The sequence below is a fragment of the Oncorhynchus kisutch genome, linkage group LG28 (genome assembly GCF_002021735.2).
Source record: "Oncorhynchus kisutch isolate 150728-3 linkage group LG28, Okis_V2, whole genome shotgun sequence".
Classification (NCBI taxonomy): Eukaryota; Metazoa; Chordata; class Actinopteri; order Salmoniformes; family Salmonidae; genus Oncorhynchus; species Oncorhynchus kisutch.
In genome coordinates, this window is record NC_034201.2 from 35,111,725 (window position 1) to 35,132,947 (window position 21,223).

General features: G+C 45.2%; 1 pseudogene; it reads left to right on the plus strand.

Annotated features, from left to right (window-relative positions):
* Window positions 1-7: 7 nt before the first annotated feature.
* LOC116358107 (probable E3 ubiquitin-protein ligase DTX2) lies at window positions 8-14,827 on the plus strand (annotated as a pseudogene).
* Window positions 14,828-21,223: the final 6,396 nt, after the last annotated feature.

A 21,223-nucleotide genomic window follows, 5' to 3' on the forward strand; every position in this document is an offset into this window, starting at 1 on the left:
AAAACGGCTGCATTGGAGCTTTAAAAATACAATGATGTGCGCATGTCGTCATTTGCCAAGCAACGATTGTTCCGACTGTTTGGTTCATCTGTGGTTTGCGTAGCTAGCCAGTTTGAGTTTGTTGGAATGCAATGATTAGTAAGCTAGCATAGCTCAATATATTTCCGCATCTAAAGATTTATTGCTTCGCAAGGTTTGCCAAAATGCTTTTAAACAATTTGCTTGAGTGTTTGCCGCCTGACCTCGAATCAGTCTTGTAAAAATGGGTCATTTTAATAATCCAAGCAAGCTAACTTTAGCTACATCTTGCAAATTGAAGATGTTTTGCTAGCTAGCTACTTAGTTAGGTTTGATCGCTACAATTTATTGATAGGGTAGCTGCAGGGTGTCCTGTAGTTTGGCAAAGTGTTAAAACGTGTTTTGTCATCTGACTTAGCTTCTTAGCCTAGCTTGCTACGTTAGCTGAATTAGCTAGCATCAGCTTTTTCTATCGTTTACTGAATTTGACGTATCGCTACTATCTGTAAAATATGGCTACTGCCTCTAGCTCATGTGTGGGGATAATGGGTCTAGAAATGGACCCTCTCTCTCTACACCGACATTGGTAGCACCTGGACAATCTCAGCCTATGGTCGTTGTATGGGAATGGCAGGATGATCTTGGCTTCTGGCGACCATATAGCGGCCAGGTGAGCGGCTATATCGAACAATACTTCTCTCCGCGGGGACACAGAGGTGGGGGTCCTGGCTCCACCAGCATCAGCCTAGGACAATCCGATCCCAGTTTGTCGCCTTATCTCATAGACATACCGAGCTTGAACCAGTTCCGCCAAGATACAGGTAAGGGAATTAAGCCACTGGCACTGTGTGTGTGTGATGTAGTTAGCTAACAGTAGCTAGTTATTACATTTACAAATTAACTGAAGCTTTCGAGCTTTGTTGTGCCCTAGCTAGCGCATCGTTAGTTAATTTTACGTTAGCTAGCTGTTGTAGTTAGCCTCCATAAACCAAATAATAGCATTGCTTATCTTGCTAACATCTATAGCGAACAGTCTTGTTGTTTTCCAGCGATGTCAATGTTTTCTTTGGGTAACTAGTTGGGTAGCTGGCTAACTCGAAAACGAACGTAACAGACATGATAGTAGGCAGTGATACAGCCAAGTCTCTTGGTTGGAAAGTGGGGCTGATTGGACAAGTCCATATGTCCTTTGACACCTGCAGCCTGTGATACAAACTTGTCCAGGAAAAGGGAGAAAAACAGCAGGAAGTCTTCTCAATAGCACAGGATGTGTAGTGTAATGCTTAGCTGACATTATGAAGGCACACCACTAAGAGTACTAGACTAGAATACACAGTTAGACATTCACTGACGTGTGACGTCTACTGCAAAATGTTCTGTGCAAGCACCTTTACCTCTAAGTATGAATTCACTGTGTATCTTTCCAGGGAAAACGCGGTCTGTACGCCGTCAATTGTTTGCCCAGTCCTCAGGCTTGGGTAGCGGAAGTATATTGGGAGTGGGCAAATGACGAAGGAGGATGGACTCCGTACGAGACTCGCACTTCTATTCTACTAGAACACAGCTACCTGCACGGCAGGCCACTGCGGATATGGCCTCACATGGCTATAACTACATAGTGGACCTCACAGCGCTGGCCCAGGTCAACAAGGCCACAGTCTTCAGGCGGCAGGTCCGACGGCAGGGTAACTTCCCCTACCCGCTGGCGTCTGGCGCCTCCGTCATCCACTCGGGCCGGCTTGCTCCTGCCACCAGTGTCTGAGCCACAGCTGCACTGGCCCCATGCCCAGCCGTTCACGCCACTCCTTCTCCTCTGGGCAGCTGAGCCGGCCCAGCTTTCAGGGCCCCAGCAGGGCGGCTGGAGCTCACCCCACCTCGGTGTACTCGCCCTAACCCAGGAGGGCCTCTTTCTGTGGGGGGCATGGCGTGGGGTGGTCCCTGGCCCCCGACACCCTCCGCTAGTCACGTTCCCTGGACCCTCCACTGTCTTACCCTACCAGTGGCAATGGCTTAAGGTAGGTTGGCTTTGTTTGAATAGTCATTGTTGTCTAATTTAGCAGCTTATCTATTTATACTACCCCACTTGAGTAACTCTATGCCGCTGATTTTTTTTTTACATTTAATTTTTATTTTATTTAACCTGGTAGGCCAGTTGAGAACAAGTTCTCATTTACAACTGCGACCTGGCCAAGATAAAGCAAAGCAGTGCGACTAACAACAACACAGAGTTACACATGGAATAAACAAACATACAGTCAATAACACAATAGAAAAGTCTATATACAGTGTGTGCAAATGAGAAGATTAGAGAGGTAAGGCAATAAATAGGCCCATAGTGGCAAAATAATTACAATTTAGCAATTAAACACTGGACTGATTGTGCAGAAGCTGAATGTCCAAGTAGAGTAAAAAATAACAGTATGGGGATGAGGTAGTTGGATGGGCTGTTTACAGATGGACTATGTTCTGGTGCAGTGATCTGTGAGCTGTTCTGACAGCTGGTGCTTAAAGTTAGAGAGGGAGATATGGGTCTCCAGCAAAAAAAAAATATTGTTGTTGCAATTCGTTCATTGGTTATTGGCAGCAGAGACTGGAAGGAAAGGCAGCCAAAGGAAGAATTGGCTTTGGGGATGACCAGTGAAATAAACTTTCTGGAGCGTGTGCTGCTATGGTGACCAGTGAGCTGAGAATAGGCGGGGTTTTACGAGGGTAGGTTTGGCAGCATGAGTGAAAGGATGCTTTGTTGGGAAATAGGAAGGCAATTCCTATATTTAATTTTTGGATTGGAGATGCTTAATGCGAGTCTGGAAGGAGAGTTTACAATCTAACCAGACAATTTTATTTGAAGTTGTCCACATATTCTATTCATAAGTCAGAACCGTCCAGAGTAGTGATGCTGGGCGGGCGGGCGGGCAGGTGCGGGCAGCGATCGGTTGACGAGCACTAATTAAACATAGCCTACTGTTAGGGGCTCTGACATTGAGGATGTCTAAATAGGCAGTCCAATTCTGATAATTTGCCCAATTAGTGGCAAAGATCAGAATTGGACTGTTTGCGTAAATGCATACTTAAACCAAGTTGTTTTGAATAGATTTATTTCTGTTTTAAAATTTTATGTTGAGCTATTTGACACATTGGTTTGGGGTTACAATATGTCACAGTGATTGATGTCCTCTAAAGAGGAAGTGGTAATACGCAGAATTGTTTTGCAGTGGATAGTAAACCAGCTCGGTCAGTAAGCCAGCTGATGTAAGGGTCACATTGCTTTAACTGGTGCATGTCACACACTTCCTCCCATTGTTGTTACCATGCGGTCCCTGATAGTAGTAGGCCTAAGCTTTGTCACTCCTTGTGACGAACAAAGCACAGGGAAGAAAGTGTGCATACTAGTATGTTATTCTTGTGACAGTTATTGCTTTTTTTTTTTTTTTTCAAGAATACCTTCCTGGCACTTTTGTTGAAAGCTTGATGCAGCCGTGATGCCATAGAGCGCTAAAATACATTTTGTGGAAAAAAAGATGGCAGCATGGCGCAATGTTTAACATAAAAATGAACATACTGTGACATTCACATTGTACTCCAAATCAACTTGGAGAAAAAGCACACAGAAAAGCGTCTGACACTGGATGTGCTCAACTTCGGTAGGCCCTCTGCGTGTGTAATGTTTCACTATGTGTATGCATGTTAGACCCCATGGCTGCGACACATTCTTTCATTTTTCTCGCTGGACGTCCGTATGGTTTGAGGTACAAACTTTCTGAAAATCGCTTGGTAAATCGCTTGGTTTTGTTTTCTGCTTGGATATTAAACCGGCTAGGTAATATTGTAGTTGGCATAATTTAAAACAAATGAAAGTAAATAAAACACATATCAAATCCATTACCTGGTTGCTGTTTTTTATTTTATTTTGTCTGTCTGTTTTTCCCACATGAGTCTTCACTGTTTTTTTGCAGAGGTACTGGGTAATTTATCCCTCACCAGGTTCCTATTCCTCCAAGTGGAGGATTCCCCCTCCTGCCCCATCGCCTCATGCTGAGGAACGAAAGCGGGGAGGGGCACAGCGTGTGGTGGAGAAACAGCCTGTCACCGCCATAGGGACGTGGCGCCAGAGGTCGGCACACCCTTCTTCTGCTGATCTCACAGGGAAAAGTGGGAGGAGTGTGTGGAGTACCCATGGGTGTTGTCCACAATGCTTAAGGGGTACTGACTCCAATTCTGTTGCCGGCCTCCATCTTTCAGGGGCTTTCTTGTCACCACAGTGGCTGGACCACTGAAGAAAACCCTGCGGCTGGAGATCTCCTCACTCCTGGACAAAGGTGCCATCCACAGATCGAGACAATAGAACTGCTAGGTGGGTTCTACTACACTTATTTTGTGGTGTAGTACGATTCTGGCCCTCTGCAACCTCAATGGGTACTTGAAGGTACTGAGGTTTCCACATGCTGTCCCCGGCCTGTGTTTTGCAGGCCGTGGCCAGGGACCAGTGGTTTGTGAAGCTGGACCTGAGGGATGCGTACTTCCATGTTCCTGTTCACCCAGCTCATAGGCAGTATCTCCGATTCCCTTTCAAAGGGACGGCTTACGAATTCATGGTTCTCTCTTTGGCACCCCACACTTTCAAAGTGCATGGATGCTGTCCTTGCACCTCTCACATCCTGAGGGTTGTTGATCGTCAATTACCTGGACGATTGGCTGATTTGTGCCCCGATGAGGACCCAGGTCTTGTCAGACAGACATGCTCCTGACCCACATCGGTGGGCTGGGCATTACTGCAAACAAACAAGAGTTGTCTGGCGCACACCCAGAGGGTGGCCTTCATTGGCATGGAACTGGCCTCAGTCCTCTTGAGAGCACGCCTGTCCACCAGAAGGGTTCAGGCGATCAAGACCACTTTCGACAAGTGCCTGTGGTATCCGCCCTAACCTGCCAACTCCTGTTGGGCTTGCTGATGGCGGGGCCTCATTACTGATTCCCCTGGGCCTGCTCTATCTCCGGCCTCTTCAATGGTGGTTCAACTCCCATTGGCTGCACCCGAAGCGCCACCACCAGCTGCGAGTGACCACGCAGTGCCTCAGGGCATTGAGGTGGCGATGTCATTCCTTACTCTGAGGTGGGGTGGAGATTCTGAGATTGTGCCGCCGGTCAGCACAGATGTCTCCCAGATTGGCTGGGGGGGTGTGACCAAGGGCAGGTCGGCTGTCGACTACCCCCTTGGAGCGGCAGGCACATCTATACACTAGAGCTCTGAGCTGTACTGCTGGCCCTTCAGTCTTTCCTTGTACATCTCAAGTGAAGACATGTCCGTTCTCACCAGGACAACACCCATAGTGGTGGCTTACACGGGAGCTCCTTCTCTGGGCTCAGGAACATCTAGCATCTCTACGTGCCTGTACCTGGCATCCTGAATGTGGCAGCGGATATGCTCTCGAGTGCGGGCCAGCCACCATGGGACTGGAGCCTACATCCCCAGGTGGTGCAGCACTACTGAGATGAGTGCCCCTCGCTGAAATCTGTGCTGCGGCCAGCTGGGCTTCATCTTGCACCTTTGCTATGTACCATCTGGTAAATGTGGCACCTCCCTCTGCGGTTGATTCGGCGGTCCTGGGTGTCGCTTCCCCGTCCGGGGACATCTTCCCGGGACACCCCTTCATCCCGGGCTAGGACTTTGCCGCTGGCTGGCCATGTCCCTCTAGCACCAACTATATCTCTTACGGGTATACAGTGGGGCAAAAAAGTATTTAGTCAGCCACCAATTGCAAATTCTCCCACTTAAATATGAGGCCTGTCATTTTCATCACAGGTACACTTCAACTATGACAGCCAAAATGAGAAAAAAATCCAGAGAATCACATTGAAGGATTTTTATGAATTTATTAGCAAATTATGGTGGAAAATAAACTGTTGTTGACCAAATGCTTATCTCCATACTTGTTATATACCCTTTGTTGGCAATGACAGAGGTGAAGACTTACAGAAAACATTAGACAAGGTTTTCACACACTGTTGCTGGTATTTTGGCCCATTCCTCCATGCAGATCTCCTCTAGAGCAGTGATGTTTTGGGGCTGTTCCTGGGCAACACGGACATTCAACTCCCTCCAAAGATTTTCTATGGGGTTGAGATCTGGAGACTGTCTAGGCCACTCCAGGACCTTAATGCTTCTTACGAAGCCATTCCTTCGTTGCCCGGGCGGTGTGTTTGGATCATTGTCATGCTGAAAGACCCAGCCACGTTTAATCTTCAATGCCCTTGCTGATGGAAGGAGGTTTTCACTCAAAATCTCACGATACATGGCCCCATTCATTCTTTCCTTTACATGGATCAGTCGTCCTGGTCCCTTTGCAGAAAAACAGCCCCAAAGCATGATTTTCCACCCCCATGCTTCACAGTAGGTATGGTGTTCTTTTGGATGCAACTCAGCATTCTTTGTCCTCCAAACATGACGAGTTGAGTTTTTACCTAAAAGTTATATTTTGGTTTCATATGACATTCTCCCAATCTTCTGGATCATCCAAATGCTCTCTAGCAAACTTCAGACGGGCCTGGACATGTACTGGCTTAAGCAGGGGGACACTGCAGGATTTGAGTCCCTGGCGGTGTAGTGTGTTACTGATGGTAGGCTTTGTTACTTTGGTCCCAGCTCTCTGCAGGTCATTCACTAGGTCCCCCTGTGTGGTTCTGGGATTTTTGCTCACCGTTCTTGTGATCATTTTGACCCCACGGGGTGAGATCTTGCGTTGGGCCCCAGATCGAGGGTGATTATCAGTGGTCTTGTATGTCTTCCATTTCCTAATAATTGCTCCCACAGTTGATTTCTTCAAACCAAGCTGCTTACCTATTGCAGATTCAGTCTTCCCAGCCTGGTGCAGGTCTACAATTTTGTTTCTAGTGTCCTTTGACAGCTCTTTGGTCTTGGCCATAGTGGAGTTTGGAGTCTGACTGTTTGAGGTTGTGGACATGTGTCTTTTATACTGATAAGTTCAAACAGGTGCCATTAATACAGGTAGTGGAGGACAGAGGAGCCTCTTAAAGAAGTTGTTACAGGTCTGTGAGCCAGAAATCTTGCTTGTTTGTAGGTGACCAAATACTTATTTTCCACCATAATTTGCAAATAAATTCATTAATAATCCTACAATGTGATTTTCTGGATCTAGTGAAACATAACCTTTATGTATGTAACCACGGTTATGTGAGCTATATGGATCACTCCAATTCTCCACGGTGCTAGAGGTGCCTCAAAGATGTAGAGAACGTCTGTAGCGGCAATGGGGTGTACATATAGGGGCAGACCCCAGCCGTGACACAGGTGTATACTGGAGTAAATCTGTAAATCCTCACCTCGGATGTACACTACTGTTCAAAAGTTTGGGGTCCCTTAATTCTTGTTTTTGAAATAAAAGCAAAAAAATGTTGTCCATTTTAAAATAACATCAAATTGATCAGAAATACAGTGTAGATAGACATTGATACTGTTGTAAATGACTGTAGCTGGAAACTACTATTTAATGGAATATCTACATGGGCGTATAGAGGCCAATTATCAGCAACCATCACTCCTGTGTTCCAATGGCTTGTTGTGTTAGCTAATCCAAGTTTATAATTTTAAGTTGTACACGGCATTGTACGAGATCTTCAGCTCCCTGGCAATTTCTCGCATGGAATAGCTTTCGTTTCTCAGAACAAGAATAGACTGACGATTTTCAGATACTCAACTAGTCTAAAGAAGGCCGGTTTTATTGCTTCTTTAATCGGAACAACAGTTTTCAGCAGTGCTGACAATTTCAAAATGGTTATGAAATTATCAATTTGCCTTTTTAAAAAAAAAGATAAACATGGATTAGCTAACACAACGTACCATTGGAACACAGGAGTGATGGTTGCTGATAATGGGCCTCTGTAGATATTCCATAAAAAAACGTCAGTTTCCCACAACAGTAACAATGTCTACACTGTATTTCTGATCAATTTGATATTTTAATGGTCAAATGTGCTTTGATTTCTAAAACAAGGGCATTTCTAAGTGACCCCAAACTTTTGAATGGTAGTGTATATATTTTAAGTAGCTCTCATGTAGAAAAGGTTGGAGACCCCTGATCAAGTGTGTTAACTTTCAGAGAACCGACCACATCAGTTTCTCACTTGTTTGCAGAAGCAATGGTGTATGGATTCATTAATGTCTGTTTTCCTGTTTCCTCTGCTGCAGTGTCCCCGCCATCCCTCTGCAACGGAATGGATCCACCGGTGTGAGCTCAGCCCTTGCAGGTAAAGCAGTCCCAAGCAATTAATCCAAATGTCCACCATGGTGGTACTACCTGTATTATCAGTTACTATCAATGTGAATTGTAGTGGTTTGGATCAAGCATTGTTTTTCTTGGTGGTGATGGCAGAACTGTCTGCTCCATGAATTTTATACCTTGGTTTGAAAGTAACAGTAAAGAGTGTTGCGTGTCTACACTGACAAGTTATCTTCTGAGTGTGTCTGTTCAGGGGCAAAACTTGACAAAAATAGAACAACTCTAAAATCAATATTAGTAAGCATACATTGTTTCAGCCAAATGTGTGGCCTATAGCAAGCTAAAGTCTTAACAAAGACTGCTGATACACCAGAAATGGTCTACACATTCGACTGCACTGTTCAGCAACCGTTGTTTAGTAAGCTTATTTCATAGACCTGACAGATTTTAGAGGCACACCTTTTTGTTTATCAGTTATTAAAGCAGCGATACAATTTCTTTTTTTGTGATTTCATGGCATTGACCATAGCTCCTGTAGGTGGTGGGAAAGTAATTTGTGTCTCTCTGGACAGCTGGCCTATCGCTGTACATAATCTCCACAGACCAGGCCCTGTTTTGCTCTGTTCATTTGCCCACCCACGATGGCGTTTGTTTTCCAATGTAGTCTTGTGTTTGGGGTTTAGTGAAAAGGGGTTACTTTATTTTGTATTTTACCCCCTTCTCCCCAATTTTGATATTGTCTTATCGCAGCAACTCCCCTACGGGCTTGGGAGGTTAAATTTGAGTCATGCGTCCTCCGAAACATGACCTGCCAAACTGCTTAACTCCTGCTCGCCTAACCCGGAAGCCAGCTGCAGCGATGTGTCGGAGGAAACACTGTTCACCTGAAGACCTAGGTCAGCCTGCAGGCGCCCGGCCTGCCAGGAGTTGCTAGAGCGCGATGAGTCATGTAAAGCCCCCCCCCCCCCCCGCCTATGGGACTCCCGATCACTGCCGGTTGTGATACTGCCCGGTATCAAACCCGGGTCTGTAGTGATGCCTCAGTGCCTTAGACCGCTGCGCCACTCAGGAGGCCCAGATCACTTTTTTTTTTTCGTTACTCCTAGAGTGGTGGTGGTTTCATCCAAACTTTTTTTTTTTTTTTTTTTGCTGGTTATTTAGGAATGTCCAGAATCTCTTAGCGTAAAAAGCTAAACTGCTAGCTAAAACTTTTTTTTGAGAGGACTATGCCGTTGAGCCAGCAGATAGGCTAGCAATGGATACTGACAGCAATTCAGCTTCTTTTGTTAGTGACTGTTCAAAAGGTTGATGAGCCATGATCTGTGAGCAACACATTTCTGCTGAAATGTTTGGTGGAGGGCTAATGTGAAGTTAATTTGACAGTTTCTGAAGATTTTCCTTTGGCATATTTTTTTTATTTTTTTTACATTTCATGAAATTACTCCAATATAAAAATTACACAATAACATGTAGTATTGAGGCAGAACCGAACAATAGCGCTTTTTAAAAGGAAATCAATTACAGAACTGCAATAAATGCACTTTATCATATCAGCCCACATTTATTAGGCAAACACATGTTATTTACTGTATAAATCCTGATGACTTATTATTCCTGAATCTGACGTTATCTAGCCATACCAAGCTGGAAGCACCTACCAAACTTCCCAATATAATGCCCTCTTGTCCATGAGTAAGTCACCCCCCCCCCCCCCCCCCCCCCCCCCCCCCCTTAGTCACTGCTTTATCCACCATGTCTCATCTGTTTGGTTTCTCCTACCCCTGACTGACCCCACCCCCTCTGCATGTCTCCCCGGGGCCTCTCACTCCAGGCATGGCCTCCATTTTGATGTCAGCAGTGGGACTCGGCGTGCGCTTCACGAGTGCCCCCCCTCCCGCACCCCTCCTCCTCCGTTCCTCCTCCCCCCAGCAGCACCAGCAGGCCCGCAGGCTCCAAAACTCACAGCAGCAGCTCGGTTAGGAGGGCAAAGAGGCAGCACAGGACAGGTAGCTACGCCACCTTCCCCCACCAACTCCCCATTGGCTTGCATCCAGCTCTGCTTCGTCACATCCAATGCTTTCCATCGTTGTTATCCCAAATCCTTGAGTTAGAATATTTGGCTTGTTATGCATGTTGATATTATTTATGTGCCTTGTGGTTAAAAACTAATGCCTGCCTTGTGGAACCTTGGAGACGTCCGAGCCAGTAATTCCTATTTGCACTCAGTTTTAGGATCTCACTATTCAATACACAATTCTTAGAATCAATGGGAGTGGTGGGGGGAAACTGAAATCTACTGGGTTTGACTTTACTTAAAGGTGATTTGCCAAACATAAACATAGACATTGCACGGTGTCCCTATCACTCCCATTGACTTTCAGCTTTTTGTCGTGGCTGTTTAAAGAAACCTGAACCATCGATTTACATTTTCTCCTGGTGCACACTACTTTCAGGGTAAGGAACCTTCTATCAATAAATTGTAAAAATATCAAACTTATCCTTTTAAAATCAAATATTGTGTTCTTAACCTGAATCAAAGGCACTGTTTAGATTTTCTGCAGGCTTGTATAGCTTTTTATTTTTCCTTTTACGTGTGCTCTCTTCTATCGCATTCCAATGCTCACTTTCACTGTAAGAATAATTTTCTAATCTGTGACTCAATCACTCCTATCCTATCCATAAATCAGTGAGTTGTAATTGTTGCTTGGCAGTCGACAGTGTTCATTAGCTAACAGTGGTGTGAACTAGGCCCTAATCTTGCTGTTTGGTTACAAAGGTTGCAGCTCAAAACAGAACCCCTAAACTCAATGCTGAGTTGCAGACATACCTTGTAGCTGTTCCAGAACAGACTGATACTCACAAATCATCTAACAATGAAGCTTCATCCCAAATGGCACCCTATTCCCCATAGGGCACTGATTTTGAACAGAGCCCTATGTTGTGAATAGGGTGGCATTTGGGGCACATCAGCCCCTAACTAAGGAAGAGTGTGCTTTTGGTACATTGGTGGATAAGTGTCTAACCCTCTCCTCTCCCATTCATCCACAACTGTCATGCATTAATACTGTGTACCTCAATCTGTCGACTCATGTTACATCTTTGAGCAGTGCTTTTGTATGGTACAGATTTGCCAACGAAGCCGGCCAAAAGTTTGAGCTGCAGTGAAGTGTGTAGGCTACATCTGCAGGATGAGTCGGTTATTTCTGCAGAAATATAAAATACAACAAAGTGAATTGTCAGTGTGTTAACTATATGCTATAAAATAGCAATTTTGGGGGGGGGGGGGGGGGGGGGGTGAACATAATGTGTTCAATAGCAAACTGCAAAACAACTAGGCTACTACTAGTTTCCACTGAAATGGTTTAAAAAAGCAATACTAAAGACAACGTTTTTCATTTAATTTCTTATTCTAATCCCTCCTGTGTTGTCGTATGTCCTGTCTGTAAATTGAGGGCCTGAGTGTGGTTTTGTCTGTCGTCTGGTGGGTGTCTCTCCAACCCTGTTCATTGTCCGCTGTCCCCCCAGCCCAGAAACCAGAGGATGTCATTCACCGCTACATGGAGGAAGTGGCCTCTGCTCAAGACGAGGTACGCATTTCAATGTCAAAGATCCCCTCCTCCCTCGCCTCTTTCTATTGGTGTGGGGTGAAGTTGCCCCTAGATGCTTATCTTTGGTCATTTTAGCATGTTCCCCACTAATGGTTAAGGTTAGGTTTCCACTAGATCTGTACCTAGGAAAACTTCTCCCGCCCTCTTTACTCAACACTCACGGAAGAAGGGCTCTTGCAGGAGAATCAGTCATGTTTCCTCGTTCTGGTACACTGAATCACGGTAGGCATGAAATAAACTATATGTAAACAAAAGCAGGTATAGGTCATCTCAGATCTTTTGAAACCATTTTGTGAAGATGACTCATTCATATGACACAGGTGATTTAAAAAATCTATATTTTTTTTATACTAAACCACTTATTTGTATTGAAGAAACATTTTATTTTGCAGAGAAAGTGCAATATGCAAGTTGAAAGAAATATGATTGCTCTAAAATGAACACAGGTTATTTCTAAAGTAGTTTGAACAAGCCAACTGCGGTTTTGCATAGAAATAAACAATACTCCACCCATATCACCAAGTCATCCCAACCTCAATTTATAGACTCATGATATAATATCATATACAGATCCTGTCATTCTTGTTATCATGTAATTACATGTACATGGTACAGATTCTCGGCAAATGAAATGGTGGAAAATGAACTAAGATGCTATTACAACCTCATGTATTACTACCACGTGAAAAAAATGCGAATGGACTCCAAAATGCGGTGTGGTTTGTTGAGCACAGAATTTTTTGCCAAGGCAGCGATGACTGACTGAGGCGAGCAGGGACAGCAGTGGAGGCATCAATCATTTAAGGCTTCAAGTGAAGACTTAATGACAATCACTGAATGTCATTAGGCCTACACTTTTTGATGTTTTATAACCATGTCTCTTTCCATTTATCAAATGGAGGTTGCACAGTGCAATGTTTGGATGCTTGAGTTATTTGAGTGGATGAATGTGCACAGGTAGCCTACATGAGTCTTTTGAAGTGCTTTGTTTGACAAACTGATGACAACATGACTGGTTTATGCCACATTTAAATTAACTCTTAAATGGCAAATCTTTTACTTTTAGGACCATAAATGTATTGCCCGTGCAAATGTGTGTACAGACCTCTGTGTAACGGGAAGAAATTAAATCTATTTTCACACCTTTAATATATTGTCCCTGTGGTTTTAGGACTGCATGATCTGTATGGACCGGCTGTCGTGTCCGTCGGATTACGCCGTGGCGTCCGAGGGAGCACAATCCATCCCACCCGGCGCTGTGGGAAAGTTCACCAAGTGTGGACACACCTTGCACATGCTCTGCATGCTTGCCATGTACAACAATGGAACCAAGGTGGGCGCCACAGAGATCCTAATGATGACTTTCAAATGTAATTCAATGGCTTGATGTCTTGAGCCCACATATTGTCCTGAAAAGACATTAACATAAAGTAAGACTTAAGAAACTATAAAGGCATGTACTTGCTTTTTATTTATTTTACCAGTTAAGTTGACTGAACACGTTCTCATTTATAGCAATGACCATTTTTTTTGTAAAAATTAAGAAAAGGCTTAATAGTTACAGTAATGAAGCATTATAACTGCAGGCTAAAAGTTAAGTGTTACGCACAACATATCATAAACATTATCCCATATGGTGAAATCAGGCTAACATTTTAGTTTATGGGTGATATTCTTATACACTCGGTGGCCAGTTGAATAGGTACACCACCACATTCAAGAAAATTGTGAACTCCAACAAACAGTGACTCACATGGCTGTGGCTTGCTATATAAAGCAGACAGGCATCGAGGCATTCAGTTACTGTTCGGTTGAACTTTAGAATGGGCAAAACAAGTGACCTAAGCGACTTTGATCATGGTATGATCGTTGGTGTCAGGCGTGCTGGTTCCAGTATCTCAAACGACCAGCCTCCTGAGCTTTTCACGCACGACAGTGTCTAGGGTTTACCAAGAATGGTGAGACAAACATTCCGTCAGCGGCAGTCCTGTGGGTGAAAACAGCTCGTTGAGGAGAGAGGTTGAAGGAGAGTGGCAAGAATCGTGCGAACTAACAGGCAGTCCACAAACAGGCAACTAAGTGGTGTGCAGAACGGCATCTCGGAACGCACAACTCGTTGGTCCTTGTCACGGATGGGCCATTGCAGTAGATGACCACAACGGTTTGCACTCCTACCAGCTAAAAACAAGAAGCGGCTCCAGTGGACATGTGATCACCAACACTGGACTACTGAACAGTGGAAAAACATTGCCTGTACCGATGAATCCCGGTTCCTGTTCCGTCATGTTGATGGCAGTCAGGATTTGGCATAAGCAGCAAGAGTTCATGGGCCCCATCCTGCCTAGTGTCAACGGTACAGGCTGGTGGTGTGATGCTATGAGTAATGTTTTCCTGGCACACGTTAGGGCCCTTGATACAAATTGTGAAACATTTGAATGCCATATCTAGTAGAGCCAAAGCCACGACGAATTCAAGCTGTTCTGGAGGAAATGGTTGTTCAGACCTGGTACTAGATTGGTGTACCTTATCAGTTGAGTGTAACCATTTTTAAAGAAAATCTGCGATTCTGTCTCCTTCCAGGATGGCAGCCTCCAGTGCCCGTCATGCAAGACAATCTATGGGGAGAAGACTGGGACCCAGCCCAAGGGCAAGATGGAGATCTATAGTATCGCACAGTCCCTCCCCGGCCACCCAGACTGTGGAACTATCCAGATAATTTACAGCATTCCCCCTGGGATACAGGTAGACACACACACCACTCACTCATTAACACACTGAGTCTGAGGTGGGCATATCTCAGTCCGGGCAGGTGTGCATGCAGGCTTTTGCTCCACCGAAGCAGTAACAAAAACGAGGCTTGCCACTATCCTAAGGTTCTTTCTGACTGAAACCATACCATTCAGATGTCTTTCAGACAAGGTGACTGAAAATGTTATGGTGTTTGACACAAGAAACCACTTTACAAAATAAAATGCATTATTATTCCCATACCACTTATTACAGCGAATGACACAAATTATGCTACCCTCTGCCTATTGGCTACTTAGCTTATTCAAGCCGGTCTCAAAATACAACACTACCCCTTTATGACAAAAAAAGCTCTTTACCGGACTCCCTTTTCCAATATGTCCAGAAATTTACATGCTTTGTACTCTTGTTGGAAGCAATCACTCCCCTATTGCTGACTACAAATTTAGCTATAACTGGGCTAATAACTAACTAGCAAAGGATATGAGCAAAATATGCATACGTGGCTACATGCAGCTCTTGCTTTGATCTCAAAACAAGCGCATATACTCACGACCACAGCTGTATAAACAGTCCAGTTCAAAGTAAATGGCACAGATCCATATATGCCAATGGTCTTTCTGTATATAGGCCCACTGCAGCTCTTATTGTTTATGCCGCACTGGTTGTAGATTATGGGCTGAGTTGTGGGCAATAGAATCTTACTCCAATGCGTTCTGCCTACAACAGAATCTCTTGTGTAGTTTTTGTTTCGGTATGCATCTAAACCAAGGTGGCATAGCAGTTCAGATGTCTTTTGTCCTCGTCTTGTCGTGTCCTGTATATATATATATTTACAACTTTTTCACATACACTTTATTTTTATTTTCCATCAACTCATCTTCAAAACACTCTCCTGCAACCCGCCTCACCAATGTATATTTATAAAAAAGTATTATTTACCTCAGATCTGTAATCCTCCAAGAAGCTAGCCAGAAACTCCAAGAAGCTAGCCTGAAACTAGCCAGAAGCTAATCCAGAAGCTAGTTCAGAAGCTAGTTAGCTCCTTTACTGGCAAATCGTTAGTATTCAGCTAACCACGGTTTGTGGTCATCAGCTATCCTTTAGCTCGAAAATCTATCGCCAGTTCTGTACGGCGCAGCGCGGCTTTTTCTCTCCATGTCCCTGGATTTCGACTGCTCTCTGGACATTCATACCCGGATCTCACAGCTAGCTAGCTGCTATCCGTGTGACTATCGGCCTTCGTCGATTCCGGAGCAAACATCAATTATTCCGGAGCTAGCAAGCTCCGTCAATCACTCCTGAGTTCCATCAATCACACCTGGGCTGCAGTCACCTATCCGGACCCGTTTTACTGCTTTCGCGGAGCCCCACCGGGCCTTCACAACTGGACTGCCGACGTTATCTACCCGAAGGAGTTATTCGGCTGGCTCCTCCGTCGCGACGTTACCTGAACGCCCATCTGCGGCCTGCTAACCGTTAGCTGTCTTACCGGCTGCTATCTGAATAGACAATCGGACAATTTTTTTTATATATATATATTTTTTTTTTATTATTATTATTATGTTTTCTTCTTGGGCCTCTATAACTATATCTATTGTTTTTATTTTTGTTGTTGTTGTGTGATTTGGATTAATCCCCTCTACCACACGGAACCCCACTAATCTACTGACGGAACGCAAGAGGTAGCTAACAACAGACCTCCATCCTATGCTAGCTTGCTACCGATGCCCTGGCTAGCTGTCTAAATCACCAACCAACCTCTCCACTCACCGGACCCTTTTGATCACTCGACTAAGCATGCCTCTCCTTAATGTCAATATGTCTTGTCCATTTCTGTTCTGGTTAGTGTTTATTGGCTTATTTCACTGTAGAGCCTCTAGTCCTGCTCACTATACCTTATCCAACCTATTAGTTCCACCACCCACACATGCAATGACATCTCCTGGTTTCAACGATGTTTCTAGAGACAATATCTCTCTCTTCATCACTCAATACCTAGGTTTACCTCCACTGTATTCACATCCTACCATACATTTGTCTGTACATTATACCTTGATGCTATTTTATCGCCCCCAGAAACCTCCTTTTACTCTATGTTCCAGACGTTCTAGACGACCAATTCTCATAGCTTTTAGCCGTACCCTTATTCTACTCCTCCTATGTTCCTCTGGCGATGTAGAGGTGAATCCAGGCCCTGCAGTGCCTAGCTCCACTCCTATTCCCCAGGCGCTCTCTTTTGACGACTTCTGTAACCGTAATAGCCTTGGTTTCATGCATGTTAACATTAGAAGCCTCCTCCCTAAGTTTGTTCTATTCACTGCTTTAGCACACTCTGCCAACCCGGATGTTCTAGCTGTGTCTGAATCCTGGCTTAGGAAGACCACCAAAAACTCAGACATTTTAATTCCAAACTACAACATTTTCAGACAAGATAGAACTGCCAAAGGGGGCGGTGTTGCAATCTACTGCAAAGATAGCCTGCAGAGTTCTGTCCTACTATCCAGGTCTGTACCCAAACAATTTGAACTTCTACTTTTAAAAATCCACCTCTCTAAAAACAAGTCTCTCACCGTTGCCGCCTGCTATAGACCACCCTCTGCCCCCAGCTGTGCTCTGGACACCATATGTGAACTGATTGCCCCCCATCTATCTTCAGAGTTCGTGCTGCTAGGCGACCTAAACTGGAACATGCTTAACACCCCAGCCATCCTACAATCTAAACTTGATGCCCTCAATCTCACACAAATTATCAATGAACCTACCAGGTACCTCCCCAAACCTTAAACACGGGCACCCTCATAGATATCATCCTAACCAACTTCCCCTCTAAATACACCTCTGCTGTCTTCAACCAAGATCTCAGCGATCACTGCCTCATTGCCTGCATCCGTAATGGGTCAGCGGTCAAACGACCGCCACTCATCACTGTAAAACGCTCCCTGAAACACTTCTGCGAGCAGGCCTTTCTAATCGACCTGGCCGGGGTATCCTGGAAGGATATTGATCTCATCCCGTCAGTAGAGGATGCCTGGATATTTTTTTAAAATGCCTTCCTAACCATCCTAAATAAACATGCCCCATTCAAGAAATTTAGAACCAGGAACAGATATAGCCCTTGGTTCTCCCCAGACCTGACTGCCCTTAACCAACACAAAAACATCCTATGGCGTTCTGCATTAGCATCGAACAGCCCCCGTGATATGCAGCTGTTCAGGGAAGCTAGAAATCATTATACACAGGCAGTTAGAAAAGCCAAGGCTAGCTTTTTCAAGCAGAAATTTGCTTCCTGCAACACTAACTCAAAAAAGTTCTGGGACACTGTAAAGTCCATGGAGAATAAGAACACCTCCTCCCAGCTGCCCACTGCACTGAAGATAGGAAACACTGTCACCACTGATAAATCCACCATAATTGAGAATTTCAATAAGCATTTTTCTACGGCTGGCCATGCTTTCCACCTGGCTACTCCTACCCCGGACAACAGCACTGCACCCCCAACAGCAACTCGCCCAAGCCTTCCCCATTTCTCCTTCTCCCAAATCCATTCAGCTGATGTTCTGAAAGAGCTGCAAAATCTGGACCCCTACAAATCAGCCGGGCTAGACAATCTGGACCCTTTCTTTCTAAAATTATCTGCCGAAATTGTTGCCACCCCTATTACTAGCCTGTTCAACCTCTCTTTCGTGTCGTCTGAGATTCCCAAAGATTGGAAAGCAGCTGCGGTCATCCCCCTCTTCAAAGGGGGGGACACTCTTGACCCAAACTGCTACAGACCTATATCTATCCTACCGTGCCTTTCTAAGGTCTTCGAAAGCCAAGTCAACAAACAGATTACCGACCATTTCGAATCTCACCATACCTTCTCTGCTATGCAATCTGGTTTCAGAGCTGGTCATGGGTGCACCTCAGCCACGCTCAAGGTCCTAAACGATATCTTAACCGCCATCGATAAGAAACATTACTGTGCAGCCGTATTCATTGATCTGGCCAAGGCTTTCGACTCTGTCAATCACCATATCCTCATCGGCAGACTCGACAGCCTTGGTTTCTCAAATGATTGCCTCGCCTGGTTCACCAACTACTTCTCTGATAGAGTTCAGTGTGTCAAATCGGAGGGTCTGCTGTCCGGACCTCTGGCAGTCTCTATGGGGGTGCCACAGGGTTCAATTCTTGGACCGACTCTCTTCTCTGTATACATCAATGAGGTCGCTCTTGCTGCTGGTGAGTCCCTGATCCACCTCTACGCAGACGACACCATTCTGTATACTTCCGGCCCTTCTTTGGACACTGTGTTAACAACCCTCCAGGCAAGCTTCAATGCCATACAACTCTCCTTCCGTGGCCTCCAATTGCTCTTAAATACAAGTAAAACTAAATGCATGCTCTTCAACCGATCGCTACCTGCACCTACCCGCCTGTCCAACATCACTACTCTGGACGGCTCTGACTTAGAATACGTGGACAACTACAAATACTTAGGTGTCTGGTTAGACTGTAACTCTCCTTCCAGACCATATCAAACATCTCCAATCCAAAGTTAAATCTAGAATTGGCTTCCTATTTCGCAACAAGCATCCTTCACTCATGCTGCCAAACATACCCTTGTAAAACTGACCATCCTACCAATCCTCGACTTTGGCGATGTCATTTACAAAATAGCCTCCAATACCCTACTCAACAAATTGGATGCAGTCTATCACAGTGCAATCCGTTTTATCACCAAAGCCCCATATACTACCCACCATTGCGACCTGTACGCTCTCGTTGGCTGGCCCTCGCTTCATACTCGTCGCCAAAACCCACTGGCTCCATGTCATCTACAAGACCCTGCTAGGTAAAGTCCCCCCTTATCTCAGCTCGCTGGTCACCATAGCATCTCCCACCTGTAGCACACGCTCCAGTAACTTTGGATTGGAGATGTTTGATATGGGTCTGGAAGCGAGAGTTTTACAATCTAACAGGGACACCTAAGTATTTGTAGTTGTCCACGTATTCTAAGTCAGAGCCGTCCAGAGTAGTGATGTTGGACAGGCGGGGTAGGTGCAGGTAGCGATCGGTTGAAGAGCATGCATTTAGTTTTACTTGTATTTCAAGAGCAATTGGAGGCCACGGAAGGAGAGTTGTATGGCATGAAGCTTGCCTGGAGGGTTGTTAACACAGTGTCCAAAGAAGGGCCGGAAGTATACAGAATGGTGTCGTCTGCGTAGAGGTGGATCAGGGACTCACCAGCAGCAAGAGCGCCCTCATTGATGTATACAGAGAAGAGTCGGTCCAAGAATTGAACCCTGTGGCACCCCCATAGAGATGCCAGAGGTCCGGACAGCAGACCCTCCGATTTGACACACTGAACTCTATCAGAGAAGTAGTTGGTGAACCAGGCGAGGCAATCATTTGAGAAACCAAGGCTGTCGAGTCTGCCGATGAGGATATGGTGATTGACAGAGTCGAAAGCCTTGGCCAGATCAATGAATACGGCTGCACAGTAATGTTTCTTATCGATGGCGGTTAAGATATCGTTTAGGACCTTGAGCGTGGCTGAGGTGCACCCATGACCAGCTCTGAAAACCAGATTGCATAGCAGAGAAGGTATGGTGAGATTCGAAATGGTCGGTAATCTGTTTGTTGACTTGGCTTTCGAAGACCTTAGAAAGGCACGGTAGGATAGATATAGGTCTGTAGCAGTTTGGGTCAAGAGTGTCCCCCCTTTGAAGAGGGGGATGACCGCAGCTGCTTTCCAATCTTTGGGAATCTCAGACGACACGAAAGAGAGGTTGAAACAGGCTAGTAATAGGGGTGGCAACAATTTCGGCAGATAATTTTAGAAAGAAAGGGTCCAGATTGTCTAGCCCGGCTGATTTGTAGGGGTCCAGATTTTGCAGCTCTTTCAGAACATCAGCTGAATGGATTTGGGAGAAGGAGAAATGGGGAAGGCTTGGGCGAGTTGCTGTTGGGGGTGCAGTGCTGTTGTCCGGGGTAGGAGTAGCCAGGTGGAAAGCATGGCCAGCCGTAGAAAAATGCTTATTGAAATTCTCAATTATGGTGGATTTATCAGTGGTGACAGTGTTTCCTATCTTCAGTGCAGTGGGCAGCTGGGAGGAGGTGTTCTTATTCTCCATGGACTTTACAGTGTCCCAGAACTTTTTTGAGTTAGTGTTGCAGGAAGCAAATTTCTGCTTGAAAAAGCTAGCCTTGGCTTTTCTAACTGCCTGTGTATAATGATTTCTAGCTTCCCTGAACAGCTGCATATCACGGGGGCTGTTCGATGCTAATGCAGAACGCCATAGGATGTTTTTGTGTTGGTTAAGGGCAGTCAGGTCTGGGGAGAACCAAGGGCTATATCTGTTCCTGGTTCTAAATTTCTTGAATGGGGCATGTTTATTTAAGATGGTTAGGAAGGCATTTTAAAAAAATATCCAGGCATCCTCTACTGACGGGATGAGATCAATATCCTTCCAGGATACCCCGGCCAGGTCGATTAGAAAGGCCTGCTCGCAGAAGTGTTTCAGGGAGCGTTTTACAGTGATGAGTGGAGGTCGTTTGACCGCTGACCCATTACGGATGCAGGCAATGAGGCAGTGATCGCTGAGATCTTGGTTGAAGACAGCAGAGGTG